Here is a 24697-nt window from a genome sequence, read left to right as displayed (position 1 = left end):
AATTTCTTATACAAAATGAAGTAAATGTTTGAGATATGAGGAGGTAAGTGATGTGGTATAGTGAGTTAGTGAGTGAATAAATTTTTATTAAGTCCAGCAAAACGCGATAGAACGCGAACCCGGCTGATCTCACGACGGGACTCACTAGTCTAGCCTGCCGGACTGGCCGCGGGCGCGCTGGACGGCCAGAATTTAGTATTCAGATACGGTACTTCGAAGGAGTGCGTCCCCCTCTTCCTTGGGGAAGTTAGGAGCCAACCACCCGCACTCACAGAGCATGTGAGACAGAGTAGCAGCCTCACCACAGGCCCCGCAAGAACAATTTGGGTAAATGTCAGGATATGTGCTGTTAAGGGACGCCGGATTCGGGTACGAGCTAGTTTTCAGAAGTCTGAGTGGGCCGCTTACGGCCGAATTAGCTTGAAATCAGGCGGCGGGATGACCCTTCTCTCTAAGTAAAAGGATTTAGTAATTTCATTGTTCATGATAGGAGTGTCTCTGTGCCCGGGGAGAGAGTCGCCCGATCCGAGGGCAGCGCCGTCGGTAAAGTCACGCGCAACCTCGTGCGCAGACTCGTTTAGGTTCAGAGGAACCCCCTCAATCGCCCCGACGTTGCCAGGAAACCAAAGGATGGAGTGTATGGAGCTGTGGCCGTGTTCGGCGGCTTTCAGAATTTGAACTACCTGCCGGGCTACCCGGCCATCATGGAATGTCCTGACGGCCGCTTTCGAATCGCTGTACATCCTTTCTCTCCGACCGTCTTGGATGTAGAGTGTAATGGCCACTTGCTAGGCCACTTTGGGGTCGGTGGTCCAGACGGAGCCACAGTTGATGACTTTGCCTTGCGTGTCTGTTCTGCACAGGAGCCGAGGGACGAGGCGGACTACCGGCAAGGCGAAGACCAAAACAATGTTTATTCCCACTCCCCAAAGCCCCTTATAAATACAAGGTCATTTCGGATTGTAACGCCACCTTGTATACACAGGTAGCGACCTCTGCATCCCTTCTTTTCACCTTTTATGTGACAGGGCCCTACAAGTCCAGCCGTCGTGAAGGTGTCACTATACGACCGCTCCGAGTCTGTGTCACCGTTTCCTGTGGCGTTACTTCTGGTTGCGTTGTATCTTCTTGAGGTGCTGCAGGCTGCATGACCTCGGGAGGGACAGGCGAACAAACTGCCAGTTTAGCTGGGGTCGCTTCCGATGAATGAAGTACCAGGTGTCGACGATTACGCTGAAGGACGCCTCTGGGGGTCTGAACAAGGTAGGACCGCGGACGCTGGGCCTGCGAGAGTACTTCATCATTGCAGCGTGCGTCAGTGACCCATACATAGTCTCTAGGACTCAGAGGGGCCAATTGGCTTGAAGCATGACGGCGATTGTAGGTCGTCGCTTGCCGTGCCTTGTTCCAGGAGTCCTTTTCCCTGAAACTTGTGTGGCATGGTAACGACGGCATTAGTTGTTCTGGTAATTTCGGAAGACTAGTTTGTAATTTCATTCCCATGAGCCGGAGAAATGCCGTTGGGACCGGGCGTGTCACGGTATGACAGTAAGGCAAGGTAGGGATCAGGACATTTGAAGAGCAAGTCTTTCACTGTGCGCACCATGCGCTCTGCCTCTCCATTGCTCTGGGTGTACCACGGGCTGCTGGTCTCGTGACGGAAGCCATATGAGCGCGCAAACTCGGCGAACTCGTTGGACACAAACTGCGGTCCGTTGTTGGTCCGAACGATGTCTGGTATGCCAAAACGGGCAATACAGCTCATGATCGCTGAGATCGCTGCTGGTGCCGTGGTGGACCCCTCGGAGACTACTTAAGAAAACCTGGAACAACAATCAACAATCAGGACGTAATCGCGCCCTCTAATTTGAAACAGATAGTTGCCAAGGTGATGCCATGGTCTGTCGGGTGTCACCGTGGACAACATAGGCTCAGAACGCTGAACTCGAGTTTTGGCGCATATGGCACATTGGGTTACCATATGCTCAACATGCATGTTACAGTTAGGCCACCAAACAGACTCCCTGGCCCGTTCTTGGCAGCGGCGCACTCCCTGATGCCCTTCGTGCAATAGGGCGAGAATGTCTTGACGCAAGGCTGAAGGAATGACAAGTCGTCGGTGGATGCCGTCGTATATGCTCAATCTGTCTCCTTCCAAAATGGAGCGATTTGCAGCGGCACCTTGTTTTTTTCTGGTCATCCTTTCGTGCAATACTTCATGACCGCAGAGCAGACTCCATCTTGGGCTTGGTGCATGCGGACATCTAGCCGTCTTGCTACAAGAGGCGGTAATTCCTTGAACACTTCACTGACAAACAACTCCAGGGTGTCTACCATGCGAGTAGCTGGCAAATCAGAGGGAGCTCGTGACAAAGTGTCCGTCGTAGCTAAGTGCTTTCTAGGCACATATTTAACTACGTACTGATATCGCATCAGCGATATTCGGCTTGCCGAAATTCCCCCCCCCCCCCCCTCTGGAAAATCTTGGCTGGGGGTGAATGAACGCACTCGACAGAATCCAGGAAGTGAACAACACCAAGGGTTTTAAACGCAGGGAGCCCAAGCAGGTGAGTACGCTGTCGTTCAACCACGTACAAGGTCTGCACTGTGGACCCCACTGTAAGGTTGCTTTAAAGGTACCAAAAACGTGCAAACTCTGTTCGCTAGGGCCCAAGACTACTCCTTGAACATCATCCAGCAAACGCGGTGGGCCTGGGAAAGACGGCGAGACAACAGGGACTTCCGCACCAGAGTCTATCTTAAACTAGCCCAGGTGCGCGTTCATTAGTATATCTATGTACCTTGCTCGTCGTGAATCCACGTTGTGAAGTTCGATGGAACCCAGTCGTTCATTTGCGTTATTCTTCATGCACACGTAGGCAAAATGTCCTAGCTTTCTACAGTAGTGGCAAACTGATTTTCTGGCTGGGCAGTCTTTTCGAGAGTGTCCACGACGGAAACCGCAAAAGCCTTGCCGTCTCGGCACTCGGCGGCGTCCACGAAGCTTGCTTCGATATTGTCCTTCTATTTTTGCTTCAGTATATCTGACGCTCTTGCCTTGCGACGACCTGCGTTGTGCACGGGATGAAGCTCGCGAGGCAACGGGGCGACGACGAGCTTTTCTCCTATTTATCTGGGAGATTTGGGTTTTGTCAGCCATGTTCTTGGTGGGGGCGAGTCCGATCTCCTCGAGGATACGAGTGCCAGCCGCCGTGATGGACAGCCGAGTTAGCTGGGCCCGTTACTGAGCCTCGGCTATCTCCTCCATGGTGTTGTCTATGCCGAGCCAAATGAAGTGCTGTGACCTCCAGCGGGCCGCCAGCGCGTTGTTTCTCTCTGCTCCTTGCTGTAGCAGCGCGCTGGCGGCACGCTGCGGGTTACGCAAGCCCGATACCGCCTCGAAGCCGACGATGCGGTTGCGCGCTCGCTGCAGCCTCCCTGTTTAGGCTATCGAAAACTGATAGCCGAAATTCGTCGTGCCCCAGTTCCACGGGTAATCGGATTATTGCAGCTCCGTATGACTTTTAGTACGAAGAGTTCGCTTCAATTTTCCGATGATGATGAGTTTCCTGAACTTAAAATTTGGATGGCAAATAATGCATTTCTGTTATTTAGCGACTAATTGCCATGTATCACACGTCACCCAGTGGGCGCCACCTCCGACAGCAGGATTCCGAAGGAACCTTCGTATTATTTCAAAACGACTATTTTAAATATTACGTAGAATCTTCGCAGGGACCCCCGGTGTAATATAATCTAGTATTATTAACCACGCAAAAATTATATTAGCTTTATAATGCCTTCAGCAGCACAGCCAACAAATTCGACACAAAGCAAACCATACACTGGTCGTCAGCATCCCACCCGACGAAAGCTGCATTTACACTTCATTTCGTTCTTATGTGACGAATTTCAATATCTATATTTTAATGTTTACATTCGAAATCTATATGATATTATCATTCTTGTTATGTGAAATGCTTTCGCCTATAATATTACCTTGGAACTACACGCAACACAGCTTCGATCGTCTCAATAAAGCAGTGTACAACATTGCTGAAGTTGAACTGTATGTTTATAAAACCCACCAATATGGCGTCAAAATTAGTTTCACGTGCGTAATGTTGAAACTCTTATTGTTTATTCTAATTTTCATGCTATAACACAATGCATTCATGCTAATTGTTCTTGGTATTGTCCTTTGTTAAAATTCAAAACTGCATTTCTTTGATCTCTTGCATTCTCATTCTTAAGACTGTTCTTTTTTCACTGCATTACAGGAAGGCGGTCATGCCCAGGAGAGGTGTTTGCCTTAATGGAAATCTTCATGCTCGTGACATTTCTTTTACAAAAGTATTCTGTCGTCATTGAAGAGCCGCTACAGTACGACATCGACGACCAGTACACGACTCTTGAGAAATTGAATCATGTTAGAGTGCGCTTTGTGCCGCGTCACTCAGGTGAAGCTTAAAGTTTTGAGAAAAAAGCATGACACTCAGTATTACATGTGCATGTTTCAAGTATTCGTATGATAAGCCCCTACGAGTAATCAGGAAATGGGGTCATGTTCGAAGAACACGAAGGGTGATGCGCTTCGCAATGATATATCAAATGTTACACAGTATTGCTGACCTTTTCTTATTATCCTCAAAATTTTGTACATCTGAACGCTGAGCGGCCCTCTATTCAGGTATGCGTTAAGAACAATCGCGCTTACATGGTGCATAATGCATGACCTACACTTAACGTGTGTGTTGCAAGTTTTCAAAGATAACTTTTAAAGCGAAGGAGCACGCTAGTGAAAACCCAACTTCCGAGTTATCTTGTTTCAGTTTCGCATGTAATCACGGTTCATAAATATGTTTCAGTACAACATGATGAGTACGAAACAATTGAAGCAAATAAATAAAATGAGGAGCCATTCCACCCTGCGAAGGTTGTTGACCAGCGAAGCTGCTATGGAGGTATAAATTATGTTGGTATGTTTTGTTGGTATGTAACTATACGTACAGATATGTACGTGCTATTTATGAGAAATACAAGAAATATCAGGCTCGCGCTACGTCACGCATTATGTCATACATACACGGAACTACCGCCAAAGACGTTTTACGCCACCGCGCTAAGGACACAGGTGTTGTCGATGCAGCTGCGACGGAGCGTCGTTTAGATGCAGGTGGCGGTTAAGCCGAGCCTCGACGCAAGCGACGGTAGGCATTGACCGGGGCGCAGTCCAATGGAGTGGACGAAATAAAACATGTTTGTTTGTAATTTGTGATAGAGCATGCTTCTTAGTTAATTAGCTGAATGAAACTTGGAAGGAGTGGAGTTTTATTCAAGTGTACAAGCAAGCGGCTGTCCGTTTCCCCCCGTAGAAACCCATGTATTGACAGCAGACGGGAGTTCCACAATATTTACAACTTTCTAGGAAAGTACGCAATTATGAAAGTAAATGATACGGCGCAACCTTAGAGTCGTCTTATTGGCTGAATGTCATATAATTTCTTTCAAGGTAGTTTCGAGAAAAGAAAAGTTAAAGGCGTTTCCAGTATACATACTCTCTCCGTAGGTGCACATGAATTTATAGCAGACAGAAACTCTCTAACGCTTTCAACTGCATTGTGAACTACCTAAATATGGCAATTAAATAAAACTCCGCGTAATAATAGGGTCGTCTTAGCGGCCAAATTCAGCGTGACTTTTTTTGAGATACCTACATTAGATTGAGAGCTAAAGGGCTTCCGAGAGAAAGTTGGCTTTGCAGCAAGGCGTTTTTTGTTCACGGCCGGGATTTTTCCGGGCGGTAGCCATTGACAATTTCGCTGTAAAATGTTCTATCACTTTTGGAATTATACACTGGGCAGCAGGAATAGAAACACATAATACGCATAAAGCAAAATGTACGGAATGTTCGCTGCATAAAAACCTACATTTCTTCATTTCTATAATTGAACATGATAGCAGCACTTGAAGAGGCACTAAACTCTGATATTTAATCTACATCGTGTAAATATTCCCGCCAAATGACATGATGTGGGCGATTTAAAATGCTGAAGGCTGTCGAAACAACGGCTGTGTCCGCGAATTTTCACCACCGTAATTACGAAGTGGCTACTTATTCATTGGCTCGGCGATCACTCAGGTGAGGATTCACCGAGATATATGATCAAAACTATCGGCATCGTCGTCCGCCGAATGATCAATAACGGACTTATTCTGCAACTGCAAAACAGCGAAGTCACGGCAATATTTACTTACTCCCTTAATGTCGCACCTGAAAATTATCTTGCCTTGCTTACTGCCTTGTTAAGGCACGCTCAGCACTAAGAGAACTTGTGCTTAATTAAGGGATCAGCATCATCACCAGCCTGTGCCCAAATGCACGCCGAAGCAACTTCTACCTAAAAGCCTTGAAACGAATGAATTAATAAATTTTGCTTAAAAGGGGATGACTCTGTGGCCTGTGCTGGGGTGCGGAAGATGGTTATGGTATAGAGAAGAGGAGCGAGTGCGAAGCTCATTGTCACCTTCGGAGACAAGACACTAGAACCTCAAGGCCCCCGACGGTGACGAAAGATCCTTCCCCGCCGCTGAAGATTTAGATCTGGCCAGCCACGTCAGTCTCCCTGGGCAAATCCCACAGGGATTGTAGGACAGCCTTGGCTACTAAGGTACACGGAAAAATTCACTCCTCCTGAGTTTCCGCAGTGCGGCGACACCAGTTAAGGGCGCCTTAGAAATTCTGGCCAATCCCCAACCATGGGGCGTGTGATAGGTGGGGGTCCGTCGTGGAATGTCAAGCACTTGACGATGGGTGCCTGCGACCACTTTGAGTCGTTTTGAACCTGAAGTGGTTCACGGCTAGCCACATGTATACGCAAGCCCTCCACTATTCGAGCATGTCTTCAGTGAGCGCAACATGCACTTCAGGCTTTATGAATGAGCAGTTTCCATATGTCTGGAAGCCATTCAGTAAGCGGTGTTTGCTTGGCATGATTGTCCTTCGTAGCCACTTGCGCCGGGTGGAAAATGATACATCCTGCTTGTATGGCCGCGTTGATTGTTTGTGTTCTTCACAAGTGTCGTGAGTCGCCCACGTGCTTTGCCTATAGAGATGTTCACTACCCTACAAATCCGAGGGAGAACCGTTTGTGTGTTATTAGGGGTCAGAAGGACCGCATTGGTTGACGAGTCAGGCTGCCGCCAGGGTTATCCGGTGAGGATTCAGAGAAGGCGGTATTGTGCGCACTGAGTTGGCATTCCGCCGACGGTCATAATAGGTCCACACAAACAAACCTTGAATTGAACTGCGGTACGCGGTGTTGTGGCGCCGGCTCCTGAGTCCCTGGATTGCTGCAGACGCCGCCGAAGTTGAGAACGGCCTAGCCACATTGACTACGTGCTGCATGTACAGAGCGGAGGTGTATTTTCCTACGCGTCCGAGAGGCAACCGTCGGGCTATGTAGCTGAGTGCTGAGGAAAGCCCGCGTGGTGTCTGATGACAATTTACAGTGTACGCTGTAGAGATGCAATGCGCATGTGAAGAGCGCATTCGGACAACGTCGTCTTGTAAGCACGCATGCTGAGAACGTCGTCTTGTGGACAATAAGCAACGGATCCCATGGACGGTCACAATTCTTCTACGCGGACAAACCTTGAGTGGAGGGGCGTTGGAGCCCCAGCTTCCGAGAAATGTGCGGCCTAGAGACGCTACCAGGGTTTCAGACGGCCTAGCAATAAATTGTGCGGGCCTGGCGCGTTTTGCTGTGGCTGTCACTGACTACGTAGAAATGAGAGTCGAACAAGTTTTAGGAAGAAGGAAAACAGTTTTTTTTTACCCATAGGTTTGCTTTTAAGAGTAAGCCCAACCCTTTGGGCTGTGGCTTGACAAATGTTTAACTCTCATTGGCAATTGAATCTATGAAAGGGGCCAACGGCCCTACCGCCCTTTCTCTTTACCTGTATGAGCCATAATAATCGGGACTCTATGCTGTCGCTCAGACTCGGCTGAAATCAGGATTGCTAATAGATTAGTGAGGCTTCGTACCATGTACGCTAAAACAAGTCTGGGCTCTAACAGTCATTGCGACAGTCGACGAGTGGGATTTTGTTTCTTAATTATTCAAGTTCTAATGCATTTGTTTTATCTAGCATGTATATAGAAACGTTTACCTATAAATATTTCTTGTACAACTGATCTCCATCGCTTGCTGTCTGCATTCGATCAACAACTGCCGATAATAGCCCAAGAAACTTCACGTTCCAACGGAGAAGCGAGGACAAGAGACGAACGAGACTTTACTCTGCTCACAACATGGATTTCTCGGCAGAGAAGCGGCTGGTGCGGCTTAGACTGCAACGAAATTGTATGCAGTCGCTCACCAGTGCATAGACAGCCTAGCTGCCTTGGTTGCCAGCAAGGCCTAATAACTTAATCATCTAATGAATGTTAGGCTGGTATAGCCGACACTGCGGCACTACCAATCTGATTCCGCCACCTTGGCTGCAGCTAGCATCTCCAGTTGCGGCTGGCGCTGACAAAATCAACCTCGGCATTTTTTGTCAACCGACGCAAAGAACAGTGCCCAAAGTAAAAAAAAAATGGATCGTTCGGATCGTGAAAGGCCATCTTGTATGAAACTTTAATAAATACAAAGGCAGCTGAAAAAAAAATTCCGGCAGAACACAGCTCGCGATAAATGTCCACGTTCATGCGAATGTCATTTAACCGATATAGCGACACACCGTATTGCCACAGCCAACATACAAAGTGGCGATCTCGCTGGCAAACACAATGCCAATGATACCATGACGCAGTAATCTTGTTGTAATCACTGTAGCCATATTGAAACTCTGCAGTATCCCTAATACCATAGATCTTGGCTGCAACTTCGTTGCAGTGGCTACCCATCACGTGACCGAGCTCAATACAAAGATGACTGTTATGGATAGGACTCCATCACTTCATTGCAGTCTACTTAGGAAAAAGTTTAGCTCGCGCCCAACTCTAACGTCATCTGTTCAGATGCATGTAAAACGCACAAATTCTTTTATGAGATAACCACCTGGCTGAACTTAACCAAATTTGTTCCATTTAACAGAAAACTTAACTTGTAGTGGCTGTTGGAAGCTAGATTTTGACTTAAGGCCTAAATTATTTTTTCGCGGAAATTGTCCAAAATTGGTAAGTTTAAAAAAGTGGAAGCAGGCAGTTGAAAAATCGGTAACTGCGCACCAAAAACACATATCGCAGTTTTGTAGATTGCATACATCAGAACATTTAAAGCGGACAAAGTTGATACGTTATTTCTTTCATTTCACGTGAATTCCTTAAAATGTTAACAAATGTTTTACAAAGGTCCCACCATGTATAACCAATTTTATCGGCTTTAGATGTGTTATTTCATACAATTCACAGAATTGCGAAGTCTTTTTTTATTGCTGAGTTATAGAGTTGTCAACTTCATAGTTTCGTTTTCCGAAAACTTGCGATATTCAGAATTTTTATTAAAAAGTCGGGTAGTTAATAAAAATCTACTTGCAACAGTCGCTATACTTTAACTTTTTCTCTTAAGTGCAACAAGCCCGAGCAAATTCACTGCAGCAATTTATTCTTCCCAATGTATTTAGATAGGAGCTCCCGAGCTAGAAGTTCCTCTTATGGCTACATACTCCTTGTTTTGCCTTGGCCCATCTATTCTGGAGGATAGGTCAAGACGAAGAAGTTTATTGACCGGAAAAAGCAGAGAGGTCGGCCGGAAAGTAGAGTATCTGGCCTGATAATCTGCGCAAGGGAAGTGGAAGAGGAGAAGAAAGAGGGACAACATGGGGGATAATGATGGGAGAAACGAGATGAAAACACACCTCGCATAAGTGCTACCGTCAAAAGCGTGAGTGAAGGCCCGTGTCGCCTAAGAAAAAAAGCACGCACTGCCTCTATCGTCTGGCCAACTCTCCGGCCATGCGCCTAGCAGGAGGTCCTCCGGTAGTGGTCTGATGGCTTAATGCCTCAAGGTGGCTGCCAGTGTCAGTCTCTCGCACGCAAACACAAGGCACACCACGAGCACATCAACCATAGTCTCAAGAACACCACATGCTGAACAGTCCTGGGAGTCCACTAATCCAATGAGCTGCAAGTACCTGCGCATCAAAATGAAGCCTAAACGTAGTCTGCGCATCAGGGAGGCGTGAGGATGCGGAATTCCACGCGGCACAAAAAAATGCATAAAGGTGGGCGTGGCGAGCGTCTGCCTCGGCCCACTATCTTTTCGTCGCACTCCTCATTAATTCCGTCAGAAGGAACGTGACGTACAGTCTAGAGCATGGGACAGGTGAAGAACCGGTACACACCACTGTACCGTACCCGCTGCCGAAGCTGTCGGTTCCGACACATACCCAGTGGCACATACGCAGTGGGCCAGGTTGCCTACAGTGCCAGACAACAGCCCATAGAAAGTTTTCTATTCGGCCATACCAAATGTTCTTTGTGGTATTTTAGGCAAGATCGCAGCGAGCACATGCCTAGTCGCCCAAGCTATTGGACAACTTGGGTCACTGGGTGAAAGGGGGTTCGTTCAAACTGATGACAAAATGAGTAAAGTTTTCTGAGAATGATAATCGCATAAAATGTGCTGTCAAGTTTACGACGTTCGAACAGAGGTCACTGTAAACGCAACAAGCGGAGAAGGAGAAGAGAGAGGGACAACATGGGGGATGATGACGGGAGAAACGAGATTAAAAGACACCTCGCATAAGTGCTACCGTCACTAGGGTGAGTTAAGGGCCGTGGCGCCTAATAAACGTGCATTCAAGATGTGTCGTAAAGTAAGCTGCCTAAGGATAACTTATTGAACAGGCATGTCGTTCGTAATTCCATCTATATGGAGTGGTAAGCACAATCTAGGCAGGTTCAATGTTGGCTATATTATACATCTCGCCATGGCTGAAAAAATGGTATCCGTCTCTCGTCGAATTACGTCTTTTCCGAAATTGCATTGTGAGTTGTGATTAGGGCAGGCGGAAAAGTTATAGTAAGTGCGTTGCACATAAGATCGTGTGATATGCGTTCAGCATGACAATCATTTGCTTTATTTATTGGGTCGCTTGTTTGGTTCGTCTGCTGCAGGGTAGAAGTAGATGAGCACGCAGTGTTTGTGCCTAAATATTTATTAGTGTACGCATGCTAAAAGTGTCAATGTCGTATCCTGAAAATGTATGTTTGTGAGGATCAGCACTCCCTAGTGTGTGTGACTGATAAGAAGTTACTGGTAAACTTCAGGCATAAAGTATTCACAAGGGCCCCATCTAATGTGCAACAACATATAGAGTATGTATAATTGCAACTGCGGTCCATGACGACGCACAAAAATACCTGATGATGAAATATCAATGGTACCTATTCTCGCTGAGAATAGGTACCATTGCTTCGTGCAAATTCATCGAATATCTCGTCATAAATTTCAGAGTGAGCACAAAAAAGAGACCTTTATTTCCTTGAACCTAATTGAATTGTTTCCGCGTTGAATGGAGGAAAGCCCGATGGAAAAGTGAAAACTGATTCACTTGACAGTGATTCCGGCTCCCATTACAAGACATGCAGTAGAATAAACCAAAAGTGCACCTTCTAGCATTGCAAATATTATGTGAGCACAGAAACATTAAAAACAAAACAGCATACATTTCACAATGAAAACATGACCCACGAAATATTATCTCATGCATAATAAAAACACATAAATAAATCCAGTTCATGAAATGCATATTATTTTAAGATGAGCACATCCGCGCAGAAGTAATGGTACCATGGGTCCCTATAACGTAAAACTATCCCAGTATGCTTTTATTCCACTCTCCTAATATCAAATTTATGGAACGGCCGACGCAAGCTTCGGGTGATGGCCCGCAGTGTTGCCTGAACCACCGAAATAAATGCTCTCCTCGTTTATAGGAGGTTAAAAAAAAATTATGGGGTTTTACGTGCCAAAACCACTTTCTGATTATGAGGCACGCCGTAGTGGGGGACTCCGGAAATTTCGACCACCTGGGGTTCTTTAACGTGCACCTAAATATAAGTACACGGGTGTTTTCGCGTTTCGCCCTCATCGAAATGCGGCCGCCGTGGCCAGGATTCGATCCCGCGATCTCGTGCTCAGCAGCCCAACACCATAGCCACTGAGCAACCACGGAGGTCACTTGTTTGCTTTCAAAACGAACATTGCCTACATTGAACGGTTTTTCTTACCTAATTTGCTGACAAGAGGCGAAGAGCACCTTAAAGTGCAGAGCGTTTGGAGGGGGCCGAGCCAGCGTACGGAAAATAGATAACCGGATGAAAAGGGAGGTTCCAGCGTCTGCGATTGGTCCGCTTTCCCTTACTTGGCTTGAGGTGGCTGGTGGAAAATCGCGCCGGTGTGCAGCGGCAGGATAGAAATGCCACTAAAACGCATTTTCAGCAAAAAAAAGAAAAGATGGCAGAGCGGTGTTGTACACGTGCTGCAAGGGCTTGATAACCTTATAAGGCCAGGCAAAATATTTTGTTATACGCAAATAAACCCATGTTCTCTGTCATGTGTGAGTAGCCAGTGCCTGAGCGATCGGCGCCAGCCATCTTTTATTCCTTTCAAAACGGGGCAGCCTGCGGCTATTCAGAGTAGAATAAAATTAAGTTCTGTTCGGCATATTAATGCATCTTTAACGCGTACACATCACTTGGAAGCAATGAGTTTTTGCGGTTTTGTGACGTCGAGTGACCGGCAGGTGAGGTGCGTTCAGCCTAAAACCATTTGACCAATAGCAGAGGGTTAATGGGCAAAAGGCGTCTAATGAGAAATAATTATTTTTCTTTTGTTCGGTCGAATCATGCATAATCAGCGTGTACACGTCATGTGAGATTGGGAGGTATCGCGGTTTTCATGACATCGCATGGCAGACAGGCGAAGTGGGAGTGGTCCAAAAAGTTTTTGGCCAATAACGGAGGGCTGATTGCACAATTGGAATAGAAAAGTTTGGACTAGGGGCGCTATAACGTAAAGCTATTCCAAACATTTCTAATCCAATTCTGCAATCATCCTTCGGCGATTGCTCAAAAACTTTTTTCGGCCACCCCCACTTCAACTGTAGGTCACGCGACGTCACGAAAACCGCGATAGCTCCCCATCTGATATGACGTGTACACACTTATTATGCATGATTTGACCAAACAAAAGAAAAACAGTTATTTCTGATTCGACGTCTTTTCGGCACTAGCCCTCGGATATTGGTCAAAAGTTTTCGGGCAGCCCCCACTTCACCTGCCTGTCACGAGACGTCACAAAACTGCAAGAACTCACCGCGTCAGAGTGACGTGTACGCGTCAAAGATGCCTTATAATGCCGAACAAAACTGAATTTCATTCTGAATAACCGCTGGCTGCCACGTTCCGAAAGGAATAAAAGATGGCTGCTGCCGATCACTGATGCACTAGCTACTCGCACCCGTCGGAGAGCCTGGGTTTATTTGCGTATAATGAAACATTTTGCGTAGCCGTGTAACGTTTTCGAGCACTTTCGGAACGTTTACGACCGCGTTCTGCCAACACTTTTTTGGTGAGGATCCCTTTTAGTGTCATTCTTAAGCTTCCGTTGCATGCCGCCGCGATTGTCGACCAGCCACCGCCAGCTACGTAAGGGAAAGCGGACCGATCGCAGACGCCGGCACCACCCTCTTCATCCAGTTGTCGATATTCAGTGCAGTGGCTCGGCCCCATCGAATACCTCACCACTTCAGCGTGCTCCTCGCCTCTTGTTAGCCAATTAGATAAGACAAGCCGCTCAGTGTAGGCAACGTTATTTGTTTTTCAAGCAAACAAAAGTAACCTCCTATGAACGAGGAGAGCGTTTGATTGGTCTGCTTAGACAACCCTACGGGTGTCCACCCGATGCTTGCGTCAGCGGTTACGCAAATTTGACGTCAGAAAATTGGAATAGAAACATATTGGAATAGTTTTACGTTATAGGGCCCTAGCTTTATGTTACAGCATCCGTGATAGCGTCAGAAAAATAGAGCGTAGTGTGTTTTTACTGGCGGTTGTATTGAGACGTGTACTGGTTCATCTTTATCGGGTGACCAATGTTTTCGCACAGCGCAGGTTGTCGCAGAGCGCATGTATCGGAAATTTCTCGAATGTTAGCGATGGTTCTATCCGCTTTGCATTGTCGCCGAACCTTGTGTAATCTGATTTCATGCATGCGCGACGCGAATGGGGCAAAACTTTCTGGAAGACACGCGGACACTAGCCACTACTCTGGAACCTTCGATGACAGATGCATAAAAGCCGACGCGCTTGATCCGCTGATCAGATTTCGACGATTGCCGACCATGTTCGCTACTATGGTTGTGCTTTAAGTGCAACTTGCTATTGTTGGCACAAGTTTGCCCAATGAAATTTAGTTTCGTCATTCACAGATTTTCCGCTGTATTATTCACCGTCAATACCACGTGACATCTGGAGGAGGTGCTTGTGCGTTCATGCATCGAAGCCGCGATCCAAGCGTGAAACGCGAGTAGAACACCAACGTCCACAAGGACCAGCGAGCTAGCCGTAGGCAGCATGGACTGCTACTGGAATACGGACCTCTTGCAGAGAAGACTCCAGGGATCAAGCTCAAGTCACCAACCACAATGGCTTCCCCAGTGTCCCTCGTGCTGCTGCAACAACCTCTAGACGCACCAGCCTTTTTCGGATCATCGATTGAAGATCCGGAAATCTGACGGGGGCTTTACGAAAGAATAGCGACATTCAACCGCTGGAACTTCTATGACAAGCTGCGGCATGTATACTTCACATTAAAAGACGCGGCCAGAGCGTGGTTTGAGAACCGAGAATCGACCCTGACAACATTGGACCTGATCGGCAGTGGCTACTTGCAGACCTTTAAGAGCGTCGTGTGCAAGGAAAACGCTGAAGCTCTGCTAGAAGCCCAAGTGGAACTTCCCAACGAGAGCATCGCGATCTTTATGGAGGAGATGACTCGCCTGTTCAGACACGTCGACACCGACATGCCGGTAGAGAAAAAAACTCGCTTCTTCATGAGGGGTGCAAGGAAAAGCTCTCCGCCGTAATTATGCGCAACCCATCCACGACAGTTGCTTAATTTGCTTCCGAGGCTGCAACCATCAAGACAATGCTCGAAATTAGGAACAGGCAGCTCAGCCGACGCACGTTCCCCACGAAATGCGCCGCAGTTGAACCACTGGGCACCGACGACCTGCGCGAGACCATCAGAGCGGTCGTGCGAGAGGAGCTTCAGAGGATGTTCCCAAGGTTGAAGCCTCAAGCAGCATCCATTGCTGACGTCGTCCGAGAGGAGATTCAGCAGTCCCTTGAAATCCCCCAATCACCACGGCCTCAGCCAGAAGCGATGACATATGCCGCAAATGTTCGCTGCTAGATACCCCCGCGCGCCCGCGCCAGGGCCCCATGATGCCGCGATTCCGTCCCCTGACGCTGCCACCCTTGCCGCCGCCACCCCGTCCACCTGTCGGCTAGCGAAGCGCACCGAGAAAGAGACATCTGGCGTGCTCCCAAGCACCGCCCGCCCTGCAATCATTGCGAAGAAAGCGGCCCTGTGTACCGCCGATGCCCATGTCGCTACTTGAGCCTGGGAGGGTTCGCCGTCAGTGCACTGCCTCCACAGTTTGGGGAGCCCCCTGGTGACATCCCCAACTACCTCGCCGCCACTCAGTGGAGTTCACGAGGACCGTCCCGTTCGCCGTCACCAGGCCGCTACCTGTCACCGCAACGCCTACCATACACTGGCCCAGCCCGTGGCTGGTCAGTGAGCCCATATCCGGAAAACTAAGAGCAGCAACGGATGGAATTTTCTTCTCGTGCTCACGGTCACCTATGAATAACTGACCCAGATCAACGTACTCCGTTATGGATTCCAGCGGCTGACTAGCTATCTCGCTAGTTCGCTCGCAAGGCTATTGAAAATTTTCTTTGTCTTTTCCACAGTAATCTTCAACACCACTGTTGCACTTTCTCTGTTAATGTCCTCGATCATTTGTGCTAATTCATCCCCAGTATTGCAGAATAGGAGAACGTCACCTGCAAATCGAAAGTTGCCGAGATATTCGCCGTTGATCCCCACACTAAAGCCTTGCCAGTTGACTAGCTTGATTACTTCTTCCAAGCATGCAGTCAATAATATTAATAGGAAAAGACCGGTCAAATGATTGATAGCGCGTAATCCGTTACATACATAGGTAACGCAAGAAGTGGATATAGAAGCTTTGTACATAAAAACATCAAGGATATGCAGAAAAAATGTCAGGGTGAAAAGTATGCACGGCATGCCTGATTAACTCAAGCAGGCTAAATGACTATTCTTACAGCGAAGCTGCATATGGCTAGGTTTCCGTGCATTTTTGTTCTACGTGAACAAAAACTGTCATCATCAATGGCCCATACCCCGTAAGCATCAATACTGCCGTAAGGAAATAAATATGCAATGGCTCATAGCCCCGTAAAGCAGAGGCTACAAGCAATCAGCAAAGTGAAGCGAACAGTGCCTAAATTCTCTCTAATCACACATACAACACGCAAAACAGCATGTGGAAAACTGTCGGCATCAATGGCTCATTCTTCCGTGACCAATGGCTCCCACCCCCGAAAGCAAGCAAAAAATGCAATGACTCATAGTCCCGTAAGGTTTATGGCTACTCACTTTACATGAATTAGCTGTGATAACACTGCCCCTCGTGCCGTTATTGGTGATGTCAATGTGGATGTGTCGGTACCAAAAAGGTAGCCTGTGGTTGCGTTCCGTGTTGCAGACATATCCTTTACGATGCCACACCTATCCGGCCCAACCGACCACCCAGCGGCGTACGTGCATTGATTTGACATTATCAAAGAATGTGATTGCAGTTGCGAGTGAAGTACTGACCACCTATCAAGACAATGAATGAGTTTGTACCTTATTGCAACATTCTTTGTCACCACTGTGTCGTGTGCAAAATAGCTTCGCTGGTCAACCACCTTCATAGAGTGGAATTTCTCATAATTTTTCACTTCCGCAGTCCCAACGGGACGCCAATAAATAAATAACTCTTCATTTTCATCAGGTTGCGCACATGTTGGCTTCTTTAACTGTTGGTGTCCAAGTTCTCGCTTACATAAATGACTTCACTACATTTTTTCCAACACGATTGTCACTGCATTTACATAGCTTAAAGGACAGCGACGTTATCAATCAGCTAGATAGTGAAAGATAAGGAAGCTCTAACCATCAAATTCTTTTATCACTTAAAATATTCGAGTTGGCACTTTTTATTGGCAGTATAAATTTCCCTGTAGCATTCCATAAAGTGCAGTCGTCATATCGCGAAATACTTGGCAAAGCATCGCTTCGCGAAAGCGGCAATAGGAGGATAAAATAAAGCATATAAATGCTTTACAATCGAGGTACGACAATAGGTCACTTTAACTCTGTTTCGCAGTTTCGCATTGTGGAACAAAAGCGAATGTTTTTGATAAAATGCAAACAAAAAATAAATTTACAAGTCATATTAGCTGTCATGCGTACTCTTTAAATATTGCTAGTCTTTACGCTGGCACGTTTCGGCTGACCTGCTACGCAAGCCGCAATGCGGCACCTAGCTCATGGATAATGCACGAAGCGCTTGCCATCTGTGAACTTGTGTAGCTCGCATCAGGAACAGTTACCGCTGATGTCAAGCGCTTCAACAGCATAGAGCATTAAATGGTGCAGTCTAAACTTGCTCTTTTACTAGGAGAATACGAGCAAATTTGAAGAAAACAAACGAGAGGCCGACAAAGACAAAGCGACAGGAAGGTGGCTGGTACGAACAACGAAGCTTCATTCTTAAGAGCAGCTTCCGCGAAGTCCGTATTCCACACGCTGAAGGCACAACATATAAAATTCACGGTAATCACGGCTACACAGTTGGAGAAATCGAAACTCTTTATTTGTTAAGAGCACTGAAGGCGCACACAGATGCTTTTCTGGGCCGCGTTAAGGGACAGCATAGGCTTCAACCAACTCTCTTTTCTCCTGCGTCTTAGCCTTCCCTACGACTGATAAGTTGCTGAAGGTAGGGACGCAACTGCACTGCTTACAATGTAGCGCAATATTGCCGCCCCTGCCTTTAGGCATAACATTGGCACGATCAAGCATCCGATGATTCATACAGGAACCGGTTGGATTTGTCTAATCTTTGCTTATGTCTTTGTCTATGTCTGCCTATGGATATTTTCTTTTTTTTTTTTCAAGTTGACTTGACTTAACCATTACTGACCATCGGTTATCTTCCCTCCTCATTACGGGTCCTGTCCATGCCCATTTCTTTTTTTGATTTCAACTAAGATGAAATTAACTCGCGTTTGTTCCCTCACCAAATCTGCTCTTTCCTTATCCTTTAAATTTACACCCATCATTCTTCTTTCCATAGCTCGTTGCGTCGTCCTCAATTTAAGTAGAACCCTTTTTGTAAGCCTCCATGTTTCTGCCCCGTACGTGAGTACTGGTAAGACACAGCTGTTATACACTTTTCTCTTGAGGGATAATGGCAACCTCCTGCTCATGATCTGAGAATGCCTGCGAAACGCACCCCAGTCCATTCTTATTCTTCTGATTATTTCAGTCTCACAATCCGGATCCGCGGTCACTATCTGCCCTAAGTAGATGTATTCCATTACCACTTCCAGTGCATCGCTATACCTATCGTAAACTGCTGTTCTCTTCCGAGAATGTTAAACGCAACTCGGACGTAGGCTTTTTAATAACATACCTCATATTTGCATTCTCGGGTTCAAGTTGTGCTATTTCATGCGCGCTTCCTGTCGCATGCTCTGAGGATGCTCCTGCTTGTCCTCCGCGGATTACTTGATCCCAGATGGTTGTTCCCGATGATTCAAGAACCGGTCCTGCCTGGTGCCCGATGGGTCTGGAACTGGACCTGGTGCGGCTGTCGAGCCCGGTGCGGCTTCAGGAATCGATGCGGATTCTCATCCCTCTGGACGCTGTCCGCTTTCTGGATCTGGAGCGCCCCGGGAATCTGGATCGCCCTCTGCATCGGAAACGACCTTGGGTGCCCAATGTGGCCGATGAGTTTCACTCTAGTGAGCGTGGGTTACATTCACCGGAGGTAGCTGGAAAGCGCTGGTCATCCTTGAAGGGTGGTGATGGCTTGCTTCTTTCTTCCCGCTTAGCGTTGTACACGCGTTCTCCTCTTCTGCATCCAACTAAGTACGGCGTCTGGAAGCGGTTCTTGCATCCCTGAGCTGCGGTGAGTTGGGCCTCGCCGCGTAACTTGCCAAGGCGTCCGCAAGTGTAACAAACATCCATCTGTTTACGTTAAAGCGTGCACCTGATCAGGGCGCCCCCATACGCAACACAATTTGGGACCTTACATCCCTCGAATAACAACACCACAGTTCCAGTATGCTTCATTTTTTAGGCACCTAGTGCGAGCGGATTTCTCCAGTTAACAATCTTCCTGTCAGTGACCTCAGGGCCGTCCTCGATTGCGATGCGCCGAATTACCCCCTTGCAAGTGGCGTGCGGCGCAGCAACATACGCGCTCACCACATGCTGTTACCCGTCGACTGTAACGTTTTCTACAGCGGTGTAGCGAACTGCGTGTTCGTGGCTAGATGTGCTGATCACCATCACATTTTGCATCGGATTGGGGCACATAGTGTCCCATTTTCTTTCCGCCGTACTGATACGCGTTGCAGCCCATAAGGCTTCTGCGATCACTGCGGGGCCTGCCTTGGTAATACTCAATCCACCCCTAGGTCTGACCACTATGTTCATTTCGTCCTTGGGAAGTGGTGGCATCCTGCTCGCACGAAGAATCTTTCTTTTAGCTTCGTTATATCTATTTCGGCCCGGCAGCGAATCTTGGCCGTCAGAGAGGGCCGCGGACGAGTTGGCGCCAAGACGCCCGGCACCATTCTTGTAAGCGCGCCGTTTGGTGACCGTTAGCCAGCAAGAATCTTTCCCAAAACCTTCGGGGGCTAAATCCTCCCGATCGCCTTGACACTCCATCACACGAAAAGCGGCGAACTAGCTCCTACAGGCTAACGCAGGCCATCGGCAGCGGCCGAGTGTCTCGCCGAGAATGGCGCCGAGAATGGTGCCGTTACGATTAGCGCTGGGTTAGCACTCAGTCGGGCGTCATCGGCACAATATCGGTGATAAATTCTCAGAACGTCCACCCACGTCCAAAAAATAGTATCCACGTGTTGGACAGAACTTCACTGAAGCAATACACTGAAAAGTTCTCGAGAAACCACTTTATAAGCCTCGAAGAGATGGAGAAAAACAGGTGCCAATCGGAGCACGTCCGACCTACTCGGCGCCATCTTGTCTCCCAGTAAAGGCCGAGGCCTACAATATTACGCAACAATCTAAAGAAATTCCCGGATGGCTTTGGCGCTACGAATAATTAAAAATGCTAAACATAGGCTAGAGGAAGGTAATTACCCAACGTTCAGCAAAATAGTTAGAACGCAGTTGAAACTCGATTTATCGAAGTGATGAGCACGCTCGAATTATTTTGTTGAATCGGGAAGTTCGTAAAATTGAGGGAGGGATTGTTCGCTGCTTCGAGATCGACAAATGTAATGTAGCGACACCCAAGGGCTACCGTGGCATTGTATTTGTCGCTAATACACGTCTGTTCGTGGGAAAAGTCCGCGAGGCCGGTCCACACTGCTTGGGAATGAAACCGAAAGAAAAAAAACAGCACGCCTTGGTGTACAGGAGGGAACTGCGAATTTATTATGTTGCAGTGAAAGAACTCGTGACCTTTATCTGCGTGCGCTTCACCAGCAGTGATAGAGAGAGTCCTTTAATGAAAGGCAGAGTTCAGGCGCCGTTTAGACATCGCTGACATCCTACTCGGCGTGGGGAAGGGAACTGGGGAGAGAAATACAGAAGGAGAGAGGCTAAAAAAAGAATAAGTTAAAAACGAATGGGCACCGAGTTTGTTGACTCATGCGGAACTGCGTGCAATGGTAGAGTTCTTCAGAGTATGCACCGCGCTACAATAAAGCGACAGAATTCGCCGCGTGAAAGGTGCATGAGGGTGACAGAGTAGAACTAAAGTTTGTCAAGGTGACCAATGTTTTCTAAGTATTGAAATAAAAAGCTCGACGCACGCCTCTGTTGCATGACGCAGGCTAAAGTGCGTACGACACAGTCAAACGATAAAGGTCTCTGTGTAAGTGAATGCATGCAATGTTCAGAACGCACGCTCGTCAGCATACGCTCGAAACAAACAGCATATCCCTCTCAGTTTTAATTGAGCCACAGTTGTTGCAGCGTGGACTTGTCACTTGCCCGAAGCGGTACCGTAAGCTATTTCCATAAGCTGTATTCAGCTAAGGTGGTGATATAGAGCTTTCAGATGGTGAGGAACGCTGTATGGGAGTCTGAATCTGAGATGTGGGTCGATTGAGTAGTGGGCCTACACATTTCTCATAGGCCATAAGCGCTTGCAATGGGTTCTCGGTTCCCTCGTGGGCCCCGGCAAACAATCTCAAGAGATGGACGACTGCTGAGTCCATTGTTCCGTGCGTGGCCACGGAGTGCAGCCTCGTCAAAATAAAGCTAGGGCCATAACAAAGGTGCGCAGATGTTTTAGCGCGATTGCTTTAGAGCGCACGCTCGAAGAAAAACTAGTTTGTGTTAAAATTAAAAAGGAATCACCGATTTTTCACTCATTTATTTGAGGAAACACATTGTTAAATCCAGTTTGCAGGCCGAGTTAGTTTCGTGAATTTGGCTGATGACAACATTGAACTCTATCACTACCTACCAGCGAATAAAAATTTATTCGTTGAATCGGAAACTTCGTGAAATTGGGTTTCGTAAGATAGAGTTTAACTGTATTATCCTAAATTTTGTAGAAGGGCGTGGTAGCCCCTCCCAAGCAGTCAGTAACCTGAATATACCTTACAGTAGCGTAATTACGCTGTCGTTGGCAACACTGAGCAACAACGGTGAGACGTTCTCAGAGCGTTCCTGGTTTAAGCCGTAAGAGACACCCACATGTATCGATTCAACTGCTGGTAATGAGCAGGAGGCTGCCCCGCTCCTATCTGACGCCGAAGGGAAGGCTTCCAGATAATATTGAAGCCTGCCGTATTTCTGTTTCGCCATGGTAATCACGGAGCACGTGGACAACGCGTCGGCGCATGTGGAGGTGTAGACAGCAAGCACAGTCCAACTTGCACACGATCAAGGGAATGTTGTTCAGAGCTAGTTGAACCTGTCCATGTCAAGAGTGCCTTCGCATGCGTTGATCTAAAGTGTGGGTACCTTCGGTAAACAATAAAATACAGAGTAAGAAGCATCAGAATTGTGTTGGAGAAAAATACGCAGGAACTATTGGCAGAAAAAGCATGATTCAATGTATCTAGGCCTGTTGGGGTCGGTCCCGAAGCGTGTTGCTTCGGGACCGAACATTTTCTCAGCTGAATGGAGTTTTTAGCGGCTTGAGAAGGAAAATCAGCGATGCTCCTGGGAATTCGCTGGGGATCTGAGCTCGGTGGTTCGATGTACCAATGAAAGTCGCGAAGGTGAAACAAACCCAAGTCAACGCTGCAACTGATAGCTGGCCTTGGTTGAGCGTTGCCGCAGACGACAATGCTGGTTCCCCTCTCTTGTTAACTCGTACTTAGTCCTGCACATTTCTCCTTACCTAAGGACCGAAAACGGAGTAAGCCAAGGTGCAGAGGGGTGACACTGTTCGCATAGTGTCCGGTTTCACCTTGACTGATAGCCGAAAATACAGGTGGAAAAGGGCCACCATTTCGTCAAAGATGTGGTTGTACTCTCTTTTGAGGCCCTTAGAAACTTCGTGGTCTCGCTGAAAATCGAGGAATTTAACAAGAGGCCGAGATTCGGGGTAATGTAAGAAGGGACGGGACACCCAACCTGCAAACAATGTACCAAACGATGCTCTCACTTTGGCTGTCGCGCAAAGGGAGCCACCATATGAAGCGCGTTCTTTCTTTATCGTTTTTTAGTAAGAGGTAAGGGCTTCGTCCTGCAGTGGACATCAAGTTAGGCTGGTTTTTATGATGATGGTGATCAACTGGTGCCGTATACCGGAGTCGATGTTGGATACATTGAACAAACCGCTGGACTGGGTGGGCATAGAATTCAGAAGGCGACATGGTACTGCGGTGCTTCGGCTACTGCCGCCATACAAGGCAGGCAGCAGCACATCTATATAGGTTACCGATGGCAGCGGTGGCGTAGAGGTAGAACACCCGCCTCGCGTGCAAGAGGTCCGTGGTTCGAATGCCGGTGCCGCGCAATTTTCCACCGGATTAAAAAAAAATCCGCGTGTTGATAAAATTGCATAAACAGGCCTGGAGTGTGGCCTGATCCCGGTGACCAGAACCGGTAACGCACTCCCTCACCAGAGCGGGATCGGCCACCCTGTTGCAGTACTTGGCCACAACCTCCTATATGAACACAACAATCAAACCCCGGCCCTCAGTCCCCAGCAGCTGCGAAGCAACTGACCACGACGGCGGTCAGACCTGCGACGCTGCAGAGGGTGCTGAGAATCGCTGGATCCGGACAGGCCGCCATTGGAATATGAACCTGGCAACGTTTAACGCTAGAACGTTATCTAGTGAGGCGAGTCTGGCAGTGCTATTGGAGGAATTAGAGGGCAGTAAATGGGATATAATAGGGCTCAGTGAAGTTAGGAGGCCAAGAAAAGCATATACAGTGCTAAAAAGCGGGCACGTCCTGTGCTACCGGGGCTTAGCGGAGAGACAAGAACTAGGAGTCGGATTCCTGATTAATAAGAACATAGCTGGTAACATACTACAGGAAATCCATAGCATTAAGGAGAGGGTGGCAGGTCTGGTTGGGAAACTTAATAAGAGGTACAAAATGAAGGTTGTACAGGTCTACGCCCCTACATCCAGTCATTATGACCAGGAAGTCGAAAGCTTCTATGAAGACGTGGAATCGGCGATGGGTAAAGTCAAAACAAAATACAGTATACTGATAGGCGACTTCAATGCCAAGGTTCCACAGCGGCTCCACAGCCAGCGTAGTCCTCCATAAAGAAAGCAACAAAATCTCAATAAAGAAAGGCGTCAGGCAGGGAGATACGATCTCTCCGATGCTACTCACAGCTTGTTTATAGGAGGTATTCAGAGACCTGGATTGGGAAGAATTGGGGATAAGAGTTAATGGAGAATACCTTAGTAACTTGTGATTCGCTGATGATATTGCCTTGCTTAGTAACTCAGCGGACCAACTGCAATGCATGCTCATTGACCTGGAGAGGCAAAGCCAAAGGGTGGGTCTAAAAACTAATCTGCCGAAAACTACAGTATTGTTTAATAGTCTCGTAAGGGAACGGCAGTTTCCGATGCAGAGGGCGATCCAGATTCCGGGGGTGGTCCAGATCCAGAGGGCATACAGCGTCCAGAGGGATGAGAATCCGCATCGATTCCCGAAGCCGCACCAGGCTCGACAGCCGCACCAGGTCCAGCTCCAGACCAATCGGCCACCAGGCAGGACCGGTTCTTGGATCATCGGGAACAACCATCTGTGACCAAGTAATCCGCGGAGGACAAGCAGGAGCATCCTCAGAGCATGCGACAGGAAGCGCGCACGAAATAGCACAACTTGAACCCGAGAATGCGAATATGAGG

At 47.6% G+C, this 24697-nt stretch overlaps 1 pseudogene; it reads right to left on the bottom strand.

Annotated features, from left to right (window-relative positions):
• Positions 1-1032: 1032 nt before the first annotated feature.
• Positions 1033-1927, bottom strand: LOC140219576 (uncharacterized; annotated as a pseudogene).
• Positions 1928-24697: the final 22770 nt, after the last annotated feature.

Source organism: Dermacentor andersoni, chromosome 7, assembly GCF_023375885.2.
Source record: "Dermacentor andersoni chromosome 7, qqDerAnde1_hic_scaffold, whole genome shotgun sequence".
NCBI lineage: Eukaryota > Metazoa > Arthropoda > Arachnida > Ixodida > Ixodidae > Dermacentor > Dermacentor andersoni.
Note: the sequence above shows the minus strand (reverse complement) of the source record. Positions and strands in the feature narration are given on the sequence as shown.